The sequence below is a fragment of the Lepidochelys kempii genome, chromosome 28 (assembly GCF_965140285.1).
Source record: "Lepidochelys kempii isolate rLepKem1 chromosome 28, rLepKem1.hap1, whole genome shotgun sequence".
Classification (NCBI taxonomy): domain Eukaryota; kingdom Metazoa; phylum Chordata; order Testudines; family Cheloniidae; genus Lepidochelys; species Lepidochelys kempii.
Window position 1 is genome coordinate 8,090,377 of NC_136407.1, and position 16,005 is coordinate 8,106,381.

Sequence of the window (16,005 nt, forward strand, 5' to 3'; positions counted from 1 at the left end):
CCATCTAGCCCAGTATCCTGTCTTCCAACAGTGGCTAGTATCAGGTGCCCCAGAGGGAATTAACAGAACAAGTAATCATCAAGTGATCCATCCCCTGCCACTCATTGCTAGCTTCTGGCAAACAGAGGTTAGGGACAGCATTCCTGCCCATCCTAAGTACATCAGAATCAGGAACCCTGCCAGACAATCAGTGGGGCTACTGGGTGCTTGGGATGCTAAATGAGCACTCAGTTGCTCTGCAATGCCCTTGATTCCCTAACTGAATCCTTTGCATCAGTCTTCACTACAGAGGATGTGAGGGACTTTTCTATACCTGAGCCATTCTTTGTAGCTGGCAAATCTGAGGAAAAGTTCCAGATTAAGGTGTTGATAGAGGACATTTTGGAACAAATTGATAATTTAAACATTAATAAGTTGCAAGGGCAAGATGGTATTAACCCCCTCTTTAGAGCACTAATCCTGCCCTGCACCCACATGGTGAGCAGTATATTTCAGGACAATGTGAGTAAGCATGTAAACTGCAGAGAAACTAGAATAGCTGGCTTTTAAACAGAAAGTAATGCTGAACCCTAAATACAGTGGAGCTGGTGGTCTGCTAGGATAACTTTCCAAATGCATGGAGGACATGGCAATCAGGTGCACCCATCTGTGGACATGAGACAGTTTGAGGGTCTCATTCAGGCTTTAAGACAAGGGAGAGCAGGAGGAAGGGAGAAGATGATGGGGAACTGGTGTTTGTGAGGTGCCACAAGGCAGGGAGGCCTGAGATCAGAGGGAACAGAGGGGAGGAGTGTGTGGAGGACTAGGATTAGAGGGAATCAGGGATGATTGGGTACAGTAGAAGGAGGAGGCTGGAGGGAGTCAGCGAGAGTTGCTCCTGGGAACTGGTAATGGTGTGAGCTGGGAGAGTGGGGTCTAGGAATGGGGAAAAGGGGGTGGAGGGCCCAGCAATGGTGGTGCTGTTGAAGGAAAGTTGAGTAGGTGATGAGTAGCTGGGAGTGGGGAACACTTGGAGCCGAGGGACATGGGGAGTAAAGGGCTTGGAGAGTGGTTGCTCTAGAAAGCAGGAAGGGCCTGGTGGGGTGGGAAGGGACCGTTTCAGAGAGTGAGAGATTTTGAGCAGGGCACTGGGACTGTTTTTGCAAAAGTTTCTACTGGCCTCTCCCTAGGCAAAGCTCAGAACCACTACTTCATTCTGATCCTCGACCTGTCAGCTGCCTTTCATCCATCGACCATGCTCCTCCTCTTGAAATCTGATCTTCCCTTATCCTCTCCCACTTCTCCTACTTCTTTGAGCTCTGTTTCAGTGTGTCCTTGGACAATCCTGATCCCCACTCCAGCTTTCTGCGGGGCTTACACAAGCTCTGTCCTTGGTTCACTTCTCTTCTTCCTCTGTACCTTACATTGGTTAATTTCATTCACAAACACAAATTCAGCTTTGAGTGGTAGCCGTGTTAGTCTGTGTCAGCAAAAGCAACAAGGAGTCCTTGTGGCACCTTAGAGACTAACAAATTTATTTGGGCATGAGCTTTCGTGGGCTAGAGCCCACTTCATCAGATGCATGGAGTGGAAAATATAGGAGCAGGTATAAATACATGAAAAGATGGGAGTTGCCTTACCAAGTGTGAGGTCAGTCTAACAAGACAATTCAATTAACAGTAGGATACCAAGGGAGGAAAAATAACTTTTGTAGTGGTAATTAGAGTGGCCCATTTCAAACAGTTGACAAGAAGGTGTGAGGAACAGTAGGGGGAAATTAGTATGGGGGAAATTAGATTTAGGTTTTGTAATGACCCAACCACTCCCAGGCTTTATTCAGGCCTAATGTGATGGTGTCCAGTTTGCATATTAATTCCAGTTCTGCAGTTTCACATTGGAGTTTGTTTTTGAAGTTTTTTTTGTTGAAGAATTGCCACTTTTAAGTCTGTTATTCAGCTACCGTCTCTATGCTGATAACTCACAGATCTAATTATCTGCTCCAGACCTGTCTCTTTCTCTCCAAACTGAAATCTCAGCCTGTCTCTCTGATATTTCTTCATAGATGTCTAGTCATCAGCTCAAGCTCAAAAGCTTAAATGGCTAAAACACACGTCTTAATATTTCCCCTGAGCCATCCCCCAGCCTCCTTTCTGTATCACTGCAGAGACCACCACCATCCTTTTCTGCATTCTGTCTCTCATGTCTGTACGCTGCGCATATGCCGCAACACAGGCCTCTCTCTAGGTCCTCACATGCACCTTATTTCTACATCTTGCATTTTCTTACTGCATAATGTCCCTAAGGTACAGCCTTCCTACCCATCCACACAGCTAAAACTTTTGTCCAAGCTCTCATATTCTCCTGTCTCAATTTATTGCAACATTCTTCTCTCCTCCTTAATGTACGCAATCATGTGCTGCTCATATCCATTCAGAAGTAAACATCCACAAAGCTGGCTCACTATCCTCAAATGTGACCTCTGAGGAAAGTTTGAAAGAATTGGTGGTGTTTAGTCTTGAGAAAAGAAGATTGGGAGAGACCTGATAAGCGTCTTCAGATATGTTAAAGGCTGCTTTGCAGAGGATGGTGATCAATTGTTCTCCATGTGCACTGGGGTAGGAGAAGTAGTAATTGGCTTGATCTACAGCAAGGGATGTTTAGGTTGTCTATTAGAAGAAACTTTCCAACTTGTGAGGATAAATAAATCCTGGAATAGGTTACCAAGAGAGGTTGTGGAATCCCAGTCACTGGAGGTTTTTGCAAACAGGTTGCTGACATATATTTGTCTAATGTTCTATATATACTTGGTCCTGCATTAGGGCTGCAGGATAGATTAGCTGACATTTTGAGGTCCTTTTACCCCTGTGTTTCTGTGATTTTTATGATTCATTGTCCTAGTCTTTTTCTTTGACCTTGTCTCTCTCTGGAGAATGGGGGATTTATTTAGTAGTTTCTTTTAATGAAAAATATACATGGATCTGCTTCCCTCTCAATTTATTTTGCTAGCCACTGGGTGTGAAGAAATTAATTCCTCTTCTGGGATGTGGATGTAATTGCTATTAAAGTAACACTTTCAAGAACTGTTGATATATGAATGAGGCACACTGAACAGAGGAAGTCTCAAAGATTGGACATGAAGGTGTAATGACTGGGTCTAAGGAAAACAGAACACAAGAACACAACTGCAGTATATTTTGGGATGTAGGAACTAGGGTTCAAACCAACTGGGCTTTAACTTTGCTGCTATCCAGGACAAAAAGACTGAGACACGGGGAGAGAGAGAGATGAAATGGAGGAGGCTTTGGAAAAGCTGGGCAGATGACTTTGCCAAAATGAATGTAGAGTTCAGTATTGCTTTACCGGACTAACCAAGGGATCTGTATTGCAGTTGCTTAAGCCGTGTGGTCTTGTTATGAAAAGGCTGTCTTGTGTTGCTGCAAATACCTACTGGCTGCAGCACCCCAAAAGAAGTGATGTTTATGAGGGGTCTGAAATCATTTGAACTCACTGAAGTGCCATCATGACACAAAGGGTGCTGCCTCCAGACGTGCCTATCTCCGAGGAGTGGAGACCTGGGGGTCACCCTTGCAGAAAGCAAAGGCTAGGAAGTAACATGTTATGTATATGTCTACATTGTCTCTGGGAGAGATCCTCCTAGCCTAGGTCCACAGACTCACTCTGGAGGGCTATATATAACCGTCTAGGTGTTTGGAGGTTGGGCTAGAGCAGAGGTCTCAAACTCATATGACCACGAGGGCCACATGAGGATGAGTGCATTGGTCCGAGGGCCACATCACTGACACCCCCACCCTTACTGCCTCCGGCCCCACCCCCACTCCACCCCTTCCATGAGGCACCGCCCTGCCCCCACCTCTTCCCACCCCTTCCCTGCCCCCATTCCAACCTCTGCCCTGAAGTCCCAACCCCAATTCTGCCCCCTCCCTGCCCCCCAGGGGGTGCAGGAGAGGTGTGGCAGGGGACTCAGGACAGGGGGTTGGGGTGCAGCAGGGGGTCAGTGTGGCAGGGAGCTCAGGGCAGGGAGTTGGGGTGCAGGAGGGGTGCGGGCTCCAGGGTGGCAGTGGCGTGTACTGGGGCCAGGCTGCTTGGCGGGCTGCAGGAAATAGCCCTGCGGGCCACATGTTTGAGACCCCTGGGCTAGAGCTAGGTCTCTCAAACCAGGGATGGGCTTAGGAGCCTGAGCTCCACTTGAGCTGCAATGTCTACACAGCTGTTTTTAATGTGCTAGCTTGAGCATCACTCTTGCAAGTTTGGGGACCTAGGCTGAAAGGCTCGCTCCCTGGTGTAGTGCTGACAGCCTAAACGGAGCAGACCCAAGAGACCCTGCATAAAGGCTAGAGTCATCCAAGACCCTTGAAAACCATTTCACAGCCATCTCTTTTAATCCCTCCACTATCTCCACCATTCCTATCATATCAAACATAAAACACTTATCTTCAGTGTCAAGGCCCTTTCTGGCTTATTACTACCTTACATATGATCTCTCTTTCAGTACTGAGGTGCGATCTCACACTTCTGATCAGCTCGTGATGCCAGCCTCTATCACCCACTTGTTAAATTTTCAGACAAGCCCCTTCATGGAGAGGAAAATTTACAATAAGGTCAAAGGAACAACCAAAGGGAAAGCTGCTCAACATCTTGGATGTCTACACACAAATGCAAGGAGTATGGGGAAGAAGGAGGAAGAACTGGAAGTATTAGTACATAAGCTAAATTATGACTTAATTAGCATCCCAGAGTCTTAGTGGGACAAGTCTTATGACTGGAATATTGTTGCAGACGAATCTAGGTTGTTCAGGAAGGACCAGCAGGGTAGAAAGGGAAGAGGTGTTGCATTATATACTCCTGGGGGAATTCTGCGCCACTGTGCAATGCAGAATTTGCGCAGAAATGCTGTGCATGCAGAATTTTCTTTTTTGCCCCACCAAAATGGGCTGCAGAGTTACTGGCCCCCACTAGGGGCCACTTGGCCTGGCAGAACTGAGCTCACAAATAGAAGACGCTGCCGGGGGGTTCCTGGCAGCTGCAGGTCTCAGAATGCTCTGAAGGAAGAAAGCAGCATGCAGGAAACTCCATACAAGCCTGGGACCCAACATCAGGCTGTTTCTCCCTCTAGATCCCTGGGCTCTGGGGTTGGGGGTGTTTGTGTATGGGCTGAGGGGGGTGCAGGTGTCTGGACGGGGGAGCACCCTGCAGCTGGGCTCGGGGGTGGGGGGGTGGGAGAGAAACAGAGCGTTGTAGTAGGGGTTTCTTTAACTCTCTACTCCTGGGGGAATTTTTGTGTATGTCTGGATTGTTACACACATACTTGCTAACATATTTTGAAATAAATTACCAAAATAATTGAAACTAGCATGATGGTGTAGAGTTATTTTGACAAATAAAATATGCAGAATTTTAAAATATTGTGTGCAGAATTTTTAATTTTTTGGCACAGAATGCCCCCAGGAGTCAAAAATATAAATACTTGTTCTCAGATCCAGGAGAAGGTGGTAAGCAGAACAGCTGAGGTTCTCTATGTGAAGATAACAGGAGTAAAAAAAAATAGGGGTGATGTTGTGGTTGGGGTCTTCTGTAGGTAAAGATATCAGGAAGAGAAGGTGAATGAGGAATTTTTAGAGCAAATAACAGAAATATCTGAAACACAAGATGTAGTAGATATGGGGGGCTTTAACTATCCAGATATCTGTTGGAAAAGTAGCACACAAAGCACAAAATGTTCATTAAATTCTTGCAGCGTTTTGGGGACAAACTTTTTATTCCAGAGTGTGGCACAAGTGACCAGAGAGATAGTCATTTCAGACTTGTTTATGACCAAGATGGAGGAATTGGCAGTGAATCTGAAGCTGGAAGGCAATTTGGGTGAAATTAATCATGAAATGATAGATTTTGTGATTCTAAGGATAGAAAGGGGTGAGAGTATCAGAATAAGGAGTTCTAAAAGCAGACTTGTGCCTATTAAGCCAAGCTGAGAGGGGTTGCAAGCGCTTTGGTGGACAGGATTACAATTCAAAATGACCATTACATAATTGAGAATTGTCTGAATGAACAAGATTAAATTCAATAAAGGCAAGTGCAAAGTATTTTACTTCAGAAGGAAAAATCAAATGCACACTACGAAATGGAGAATAACTAGCTAAGCAGTAGTACTGCTGAAAAGGATCTGGGGGTTATAGTGGATCACAAACTGAATATGAATCAACATTGTGATGCAACTGCAGAAGAGGATATTATCATTCTGACATCTATTAACAGGAATTTGATTTGTAAGACACTGGAGGTAATTGTCCTGCTCTAGTCAGCACCGCGTGAGGCCTCAGCTGGAGTACTGTGTCCATTTCTCAGTGTCGCACTTTAGGAAATATGTGGAGAAATTCAAGGTATTGCTCAGGTGTGCAATAAAAATCATGAAAGGATTAGAGAAGCTAACCCAAAAGGAAAGGTTGAAAAAAGCTGGCATGTTTAGTCTTGAGAAAAGAAGACTTAAGGGGCACCTGAAAACACTCTTCATATATGTTAAGGGCAGTTCTTAAGAGGACAGTGATTGTTCTCTGTGTCCACTGAAGGTAGGAGAACAAGTAATCATAGAAATGTAGGACTGGAAGACTCCGCAAAGGTCATCTAGTTCAAGGACTAAGTATTAGATAAGCAATCCCCAACCTGTTCTTAAAAACCTCCAATAACGGAGATCCCACAACCATCCTAAGTAATTTGTTCCAGTGCTTAACTACCCTTACAGTTAGGAAGTTACTACTAATGTCTAACCTAAATCTCCCTTGCTGCAATTCAAGCTCATTACCAAGAGGTAATATCCTGTCCTCAGTGGATAAGGAGAACAATTAAGCATCCTCCTCTTTATAACAAGCTTTTATGTACTTGCAGACTGTCATCATGACCCCCTTCAGGATTCTCTTTTCTAGACTAAACAAACCCAATTTTCTTAGTCTTTCCTTATAGGTCATTTTTCCAGACCTGTAATCGTTTTTGATTTTGCTCTCCTCTGCACTTTCTCCAATATGTGCATATCTTTTCTGAAGTGTATTTTGTCCAGAACTGGAAACAGTATTCCAGTTGAGGCCTTATCAGTGCTGGGCAGAGTGGTAGAATGACTTCTTGTGTCTTGCTTACAGCACGCCTGCTTATACATGGGAGAATGCTGTTCATATTTTTTGCAACAGTATTAAATTGTTGAGTCCTATTTAGTTTGTAATCCACTACCACCCCCAGATCCTTTTCCACAATACTCCTTAGGCAGTCCTTTCCCATTTTATATTTGTGCAGTTGATTATTTCCTCTTAAGTGTATTACTTTGCATTTATCCTTATTGCATTTCATTCCATTAATTTCCCATCATTTTCCCAGTTTGCCAGGATCATTCTGAATTCTAATGTTGTCCTCCAAAGTGTTTGCAGCCCCTCCCAGTTTGGTGTTCTCTATGCCATTATTGAAACTCATGACCAGGGTCCCAGGGGTACCATGCTGAGATTGCTCACTTAGTGCAAGCTGCAAAGAATGGGGCAGACAATCCCCAAAGCTGGTGGTTATTCTGATACTTAGATGTACCATGCCAGCAACAAAACAGCTTCTACACTACCTTACTAGATACCCAGAAGCAAAAAACAGTTCCCTTAAAACAACCCAGCCTTGGGCTTCCTCCCAGACGGTCAAGTCAAATACGATGAGGATTACTGAAAATGTTGTTCATCATACAAGAAAGTTCTACCGATCCCAAAAGTTTGTAAGAACAGGTTGGGGATAGGGGATGGCTTACATAATACTTAGTCCTTGGACTAGATTTTAAGACATCTTCACAAATTATCACTAATGACTCAGAGATATCTTCCACCAGGTCCTTAATGAGCTTACTTTGCAGTTTCTGTTAGATATTAGGAAAAACTTTCTAACTGCAAGGATACTTATGCCCTGGAATAGGCTTCCAAGGGATGTTGTGGATTCCCCATCATTGGAAGTTTTAAAAAAAACAGGTTGGACAAACACCTATGAGGGATGGTCTAGGTTTGCTTGATCCCGTCATAGCACAGAGAGCTGGGCTTGAAAAATTCTTAAGCTCCCTTCCAGCCCTTCCCTTCTATTGTTCTGAGCTTTCTTCCATGATGCTTCTTGCTCTTTGGAGGAACTCCCCATAAACATCCCAAGACCTACCTGGTTAGCCCTCTTCCCATCCCTCCATACAACTTCCCAGTTCAATGAAGCTTTCAAACACATGACAGTGGTTAGGTGGGTTGTGTGCTAAGACCACTATCTATCAGGATGACAAATGTTGTCTTATTGTTTCCTTGTGCTTCCCCTGTCACTATTCATGGCCATTGCACCTGTATTCCCCCTCTGTGGTCCAGCAAGGGCTCCCACTCTCAGGCTGCCCAGACGTCACCTCTCTTGGGTAGAAACCCACATCTCTCTCTCTCCTGACTGGGGTATCTCCAGGCTGCACAGCTCCCTGCCTACCCTGTGAATTGCCCAGCAAGGCAGATCCTCTCAGCAGACCTGCTTTGCCTGCCTTCCTCAGAGGCTATGAACAGCCTAACTGGCCCCAGTTAAGTTACCAGATCGCCCTTTCCCAGCAAACAGGGATTCTCAAGGTAAAAGCATTACAGAAAGAACATACTAAAAACAATAAAAGAACCTATACACATGCTAATAAGCTTACCTGAGAGCACCCCAACCCCAACAAGGGCTCAGGCAGGTGAACAGACCTTCAGACCCCACCAAGAGTTTTTTCTGTGGTTGTTAGAACAAGCATGCCTATGCATGTGCGCATACCCTTTTATCTAGTTTGGGCCTCTGAACTTTACTCCTGGGGGAATTCTGCACCTTTGTATGTGCACAGAATTAATGTGCCGCACAGAATTTTTTTCTCTGTAGAAAATACATTCTGCCAGAGATGTGCTGCAGTTATACCTTTCACCCACTAGGGGCTGATGTGGTGCCAGTAAAGAGAGCAGATGCTCTTGGGCACAAGCGGTTCCAGTTGGAGATAGGGAAGAGGAGCGTCTAGGGTCCTCATAGTACCATACCCATGGAGCCAGGTCAGGAGGCACAGAATATGGGGGATGGACAGTGTGGGGCACATGGGGCTGCTGGGGAATCACAGACTGGGGTTCAAGAACTAGTGCGGGGACAGCCTAAGTTAAGGGTTGGGGGTGTAGGGACACATGGGGAGGGGAGTGGCTTATTGGGGGTGCAGGACCACATGGGGAGCGGGGCAGGGACACCTGAGTGAGGGGGTTGTTGAGTGGGAGTGTGGCACCACATGGGGGCAGTGCGGAGAGGGTGCAGGGACACATGGGGACATGTGTAGATGTGTCTGAATGAGAGAGACGGGTCAGCCAGGCTTTGTATGGGGAAGGATCCTTAACAATCCCTCTCGCCCCCTCCCGCCACCCAAAAGTCTGTTCCATACTTCTCCCACCACACCAAACAACTCTCGAGGTTCGCACCCAGGCCCCTTCCCAGCACTTTCCTCTTCCTCATCTCCATTACCCCTGACTCCCACAAGCTTTTGCACTGCTTCTGAGGGATGCGGGAAATACATTTCTGTATTGTAGTTTAAATGAATTATTACTCAGAGTTCTGTATTAATATTCCTTGTAATTAATCTATTTGTCGAAAAACATTCTCTGAATCTGTTTTGTTGTCTGTATTGTTACAGACATATTTGCTGACAGGTATGTTGAAATAAATTACACAAATAATTGAAAATGGCATGATTATATTGCGTTATTTTGACAACTAAAATATATAGAATTTTACATAATTTTAAAATATGGGCAGAAATTTTAATTTTTGGTGCAGAATTACCCCAGGAGTAGAACTTGTGTTCACAGCTTCCATAGGTTTGGGGTGGAGGTGAGAAGTTGCCTTCTCCTTCTTCCAAGTATTTCCTGGGAATCCCATTTACCTTTGTCTAGCATGTTGTTTCAAAGAATCTTTGGAAGTTCATAAGATTTCCTAGGGTTTATGTTAGCCAGGTCTCCTCCCCGGAGACGTTAAAGACCGTCCCACGGTAATACATACACACTCATATTTTTAATCAAATAAACTCCAAGGATACTGAGAACTTAATTCAGTAAGGTTTGACTTCATTCAATAAGGATGGTCCAGGATATCACAGGAAACTGCCATCTCTGTCACGCCCATGTCTGTCTGTATCCATCTTTCTCTTCTCTCTTTCTTAGATTGTCAGATCTTTAGTGAAAAGACCATTTTTTTGTTTATAGAGTGTCCAGCAGAATGGGATCCTAGTCCATGAATAGCACTACTAGGTGCTATGGTAACAGGAATAGTAAATGATAATAATGGGGAGGTTCTGGGCAATGGGAGGGAGGGTGTTAGAGAGCAGGGAGAGGAAGGTTTGGGGCAAAGATCTCCTATGAGTTGGGAGGGCTGGGGGCAGTGGTAAGGGGTGGTGATGCCATGGAACAGCTGCTGTAGTGAGTTAGGAAGCTGTGGAGGGCTGGAAGCAATAGAAACCAAGAATCTGGAAGGGTTGGTGCTGGTTAGAGTAAAGGGAGCATGGGTGTTGGGTAGAGGGTGCTCCAGAAAATAGGGGTGCTAGCAATGGGAGGGAGCAAAGGGACACATTTCTGGCAGGAGCTCTTGGGAATCAGGACCAAGGGACAACTGAGATAATGTGATGAGGGTTGGGGAGTAGATAATTTGGGAGAACTGGTAGTGTGAAGGGATGTGGGCCATGGGAGGAGAGGAGAAAACCCAAGGAGAGATTTTTCCTTGGGTCCCTGGAGGTGTGGAAGGGTGAGAGCAGTTAGAGGAAGGACCATGGGGGTCATAGTGATTGGCAGGGCTAGCTGCCTCTCTATGCCCTTCATAGAATCATAGAATATCAGGGTTGGAAGGGACCCCAGAAGGTCATCTAGTCCAACCCCCTGCTCAAAGCAGGACCAATTCCCAGTTAAATCATCCCAGCCAGGGCTTTGTCAAGCCTGACCTTAAAAACCTCTAAGGAAGGAGATTCTACCACCTCCCTAGGTAACGCATTCCAGTGTTTCACCACCCTCTTAGTGAAAAAGTTTTTCCTAATATCCAATCTAAACCTCCCCCACTGCAACTTGAGACCATTACTCCTCGTTCTGTCATCTGCTACCATTGAGAACAGTCTAGAGCCATCCTCTTTGGAACCCCCTTTCAGGTAGTTGAAAGCAGCTATCAAATCCCCCCTCATTCTTCTCTTCTGCAGGCTAAACAATCCCAGCTCCCTCAGCCTCTCCTCATAAGTCATGTGTTCCAGTCCCCTAATCATTTTTGTTGCCCTTCGCTGGACTCTCTCCAATTTATCCACATCCTTCTTGAAGTGTGGGGCCCAAAACTGGACACAGTACTCCAGATGAGGCCTCACCAATGTCGAATAGAGGGGAACGATCACGTCCCTCGATCTGCTCGCTATGCCCCTACTTATACATCCCAAAATGCCATTGGCCTTCTTGGCAACAAGGGCACACTGCTGACTCATATCCAGCTTCTTGTCCACTGTCACCCCTAGGTCCTTTTCCGCAGAACTGCTGCCTAGCCATTCGGTCCCTAGTCTGTAGCTGTGCATTGGGTTCTTCCGTCCTAAGTGCAGGACCCTGCACTTATCCTTATTGAACCTCATCAGATTCCTTTTGGCCCAATCTTCTAATTGGTCTAGGTCCTTCTGTATCCTATCCCTCCCCTCCAGCGTATCTACCACTCCTCGTCTCTCTGAGTGTCCCCCATCAGCTCTCAGGTCTCAGGCCTTTCTCTCTCCTGCAGTGTCTGTGGCCCTCTCTCTCTGTCAGTATGAAGCAGTTCTAGGGGGACTTCCCCTCTGACTGGAGTCTTCCCTTTCTGTGACATGGAGTTACCTGCTCTGGGTTTTAAGAGCCCTTTTGATCATGAGTGTCTGGCTGTGTATGTTCCTAGTAGACATGGGCACAGTTAATTACCTCAGAAGAAGAGTGCCCTGAACCTTTGAGCACCTGGGGAGCTGGCCTCAGGATTTTACTGCTTTAAAATGGGCTGGGGTTAAAGTAACAGAATTTTTTTGTGTGTGTGACAAAAGCCCCACGAATTCATCTGATCTCACTTGTCTTCTTTCCCCTTAGCAGGATTTCCAGTTTCTAAACTTGATGTCATCTCCCAGCTGGAAAAAGGGGAAGAATTGTTTTCCACAGGTCTCCAGGACTCAGAGGAAAGAAAGCTCCTGAGAGGTAGGTATACAGGTGAGTGATCATTAAACCAACTCAGTGCCTGAAGAAAATAGATGGAGTTCCCAGCAAAGGCCTTGTGAGCTCTCTGTGTTCATGATCGTTCCCAGCAGGTGTCATATCCTCAGGGCAGATACTGCTCACAGCTTCCTACCCATCCTGACTAACTTCTGGCAGTACCTCCTTCCCCAAACTTCCTTCTCCTAGAGTGTTTGGATGGGAACTGCATGCAGAATTGATCCCCTCCTCTCTCCCCTTTAAGGAAGAGTTTGGTGAAATTCAGTCCCTGATTTTTTCCATTTCCAGCTGTTCTTTTGGTCTTTTCCATTCCTGTTTCTGAGATTTTTTCTTTCTCTGTCCTAGCAGGTGATGGGATGGTGATAGAGACCATGGAGCAGAATCCTCAGCAGGAAGATGATAAAATGGAACCACAAGAGTCTTTATTGCAAAGATGCAAAGGGAGAATGTCTAGGACTTGTGAGCAAGGAAAAGCCTGTGAGAGTCAGCACAGGCCAGAGAAGCGGCAGGGAAACCAGCCAGTGCAGAAAGCTGGAAAATCTGTTAATTATCAGGGAACTCACAAAGGCCACAAGGAAACCATGGCCCAGCAGAGAATCCCCATGGGAGAGAGAAGTAACACATGTGTTGAGTGTGGGAAAAACTTCAGTAGGCGCTCGTGCCTTGTTAAACATGAGAGAATCCACACAGGAGAGAAACCCTATGAATGCTGTGAGTGTGGGAAAACCTTCACTGAGCACTCAAGCCTTATTAAACATCAGAGGATCCACACAGGGGAGAAACCCTATGAATGCTCTGAGTGTGGGAAAACTTTCTCTCGGAGCTCAGCCCTTATTGACCATCAGAGGATCCATACAAGGGAGAAACCCTATGAATGCTGTGAGTGTGGGAAAACCTTCTCTCAGAGATCAACCCTTACTAACCATCAGAGGATCCACACAGGGGAGAAACCCTATGAATGCTGTGAGTGTGGGAAAACCTTTGCTCGGAGCTCAGCCTTTATTAACCATCAGAGGATCCATACAGGGGAGAAACCCTATGAATGCTGTGAGTGTGGGAAAACCTTCACTTGGAGCTCAGCCCTCGTTAACCATCAGAGGATCCACACAGGGGAGAAACCCTATGAATGCAGAGAGTGTGGGAAAAATTTCACTGAGCGCTCAACCCTTATTAACCATCAGAGGATCCATACAGGGGAAAGGCCCTATGAATGCAGAGAGTGCGGGAAAACCTTCCCTCAGAGCTCAGCTCTTATTAGCCATCAGAGGATCCACACTGGGGACAAACCATATGAATGCTGTGAGTGCAGGAAAACATTCCTTCGGCACTCACACCTTATTAGACATCAGATGATCCACACAGGTGAGAAACCCTATGAATGCTGTGAGTGTGGGCAAACCTTCACTCAGAACTCAAATCTTATTACACATCAGAGGATCCACACGGGGGAGAAACCTTATGAATGCTGTGAGTGTGGAAAAATATTCACTTGGAGCTCACACCTTATTAGACATCAGAGGACCCACACAGGTGAGAAACCCTATGAATGCTGTGAGTGTGGGAAAACGTTCCCTCAGCACTCACACCTTGTTAGACATCAGAGGATCCACACAGGTGAGAAACCCTATGAATGCTGTGAGTGTGGGAAAAACTTCCCTCAGCTCTCACACCTTATTCGACATCAGAGGATCCACACAGGTGAGAAACCCTATGAATGCTGTGAGTGTGGGAAAACCTTTGCTCGGAACTCACACCTTATTAGACATCAGAGGATCCACGCAGGAGGGAGATCCTATGAATGCTCCAAGTGTCGGAAATACTTCCATCAGAGCTCAGCCTTTATTTATCATCAGAGAAGCTGCAAGGGAGATAGAATCATAAAATCATAGAATATCAGGGTTGGAAGGGACCTCAAGAGGTCATCTAGTCCAACCTCCTGCTCAAAGCAGGACCAATCCCCAATTAAATCATCCCAGCCAGGGCTTTGTCAAGCCTGACCTTAAAAACTTCTAAGGAAGGAGATTCTACCACCTCCCTAGGTAACGCATTCCAGTATTTCACCACCCTCCTAGTGAAAACGTTTTTCCTAATATCCAACCTAAACCTCCCCCACTGCAACTTGAGACCATTACTCCTTGTCCTGTCCTCTTCTACCACTGAGAATAGTCTAGAACCATCCTCTCTGGAACCACCTCTTAGGTAGTTGAGAATCAAAACCTTGTCTAGAGCTGAGGGAAGTTTTTGTTTTCCTTTTGCTAGTTCCCACTTAGTGAGTTTAAAGGAAGCTTTGTGCCCCCATGGTCTTTCAGTTCCCCCAGCTGAGTTATCTGCTTTTCCCATTTGTAGCTCACCCTCCCTTGGGGGGGAGGAATCCCACAGCCTTTTTCAGCAACTCATTTGTCCTGTGTGATGGAGGTGTGTGTCCCTCCAACCGGAATCTCAATCAATCCCAGGTGGGGGAACCAGGAGTGACCTCAACTAAGTACATGGAGATTAAATCTATGTGGGCCTTGACTCAACTAGGATTTTCCATGGAGTTAGCTAGCTTCAATTAGTTATCCTAATGTAAAAACACAAGTATTTTTTCAATTGAAAAATACCCCATATATGGTGGCCAGGATAATTTAGGTTTCAGAGTAACAGCCGTGTTAGTCTGTATTCGCAAAAAGAAAAGGATAGTTTAGCAAATTTCCTCAACACTTGGCATAACCTCCATCACTTTTCCTAGTCTAAACACATTTGGAGCATCACATTTAAACTTTTTCTCCCATGGCAAATAAATTGTTAGTCACCAGGTTCCCACACTAGGGACAGATTGTTTCATTCCCAGTTGTTCTCACATTACACTGGGTTCTGCTGAACATTTTTCTACCAGTTAAATATAACAAAGAGAAGGAGCAGGATTAGGGATGGGGGGCAAAAATTTCAACCTCTGTGACACCTGAAGAAGTGAGTTAGAGGGATTCCCACCTTCCGAATTACCCCAGCAATGTTTGAGCCAAATAGAATTTATCTTCTCCACTGTCTACACCTCCACCCGTCATTGTGTCTTATGATTCAGTGTTCTCAGTCTTCTGCTTGGGAATCACATTTTGTTTTCTTTGATCATAAAACAGTATTTTTGAAACTGAGCTGACAGTGTCACAGACCTGCAAGGGGAATTTGAATGGATCTCAAACACAGCATGATCACTGGGAGTTCAAATCCCGGTTTCCAACTGTTGGGAAAGCCTCTTCTAGGATTTTTCCTACTGAGATGAGATTGTTTGCAGATGGAGAGGTTAAATTTGCTTTGTTTAATTTTCCATTATGATGATGCTAGAACTTTTGAAAATAATAAAACTCAAGCAGTCAAGTGATTAAAAAAATTAATCACAATATTAAAAAAATTAATCAATTGTGCAATTAGTTGCACTGTTAAAGAATAATAGAATACCATTTATTTAAATATTTTTGGATGTTTTCTACATTTTCAAATATATTGATTTCAATTACCACACAGAATGCAAAGTGTACAGTGCTCACTTTATATTATAATTTTTATTACAAATATTTGCACAGTAAAATACAAAATAAATTGTATTTTTCAATTCACCTAATACAAATAATGTAGTGCAATCTCTTTGTCATGAGAGTTGAACTTACAAATGTAAAATTATATACAAAAACAAAACAGTATTCAAAAAACCCTCAAAAATTAAACAGTATAAAACTTAAGAACCAAGTCCTACTTCTCAGACCTACTTCTTGTTCAGTCAATCGCTCAGACAAACAAGTTTGTTTACATT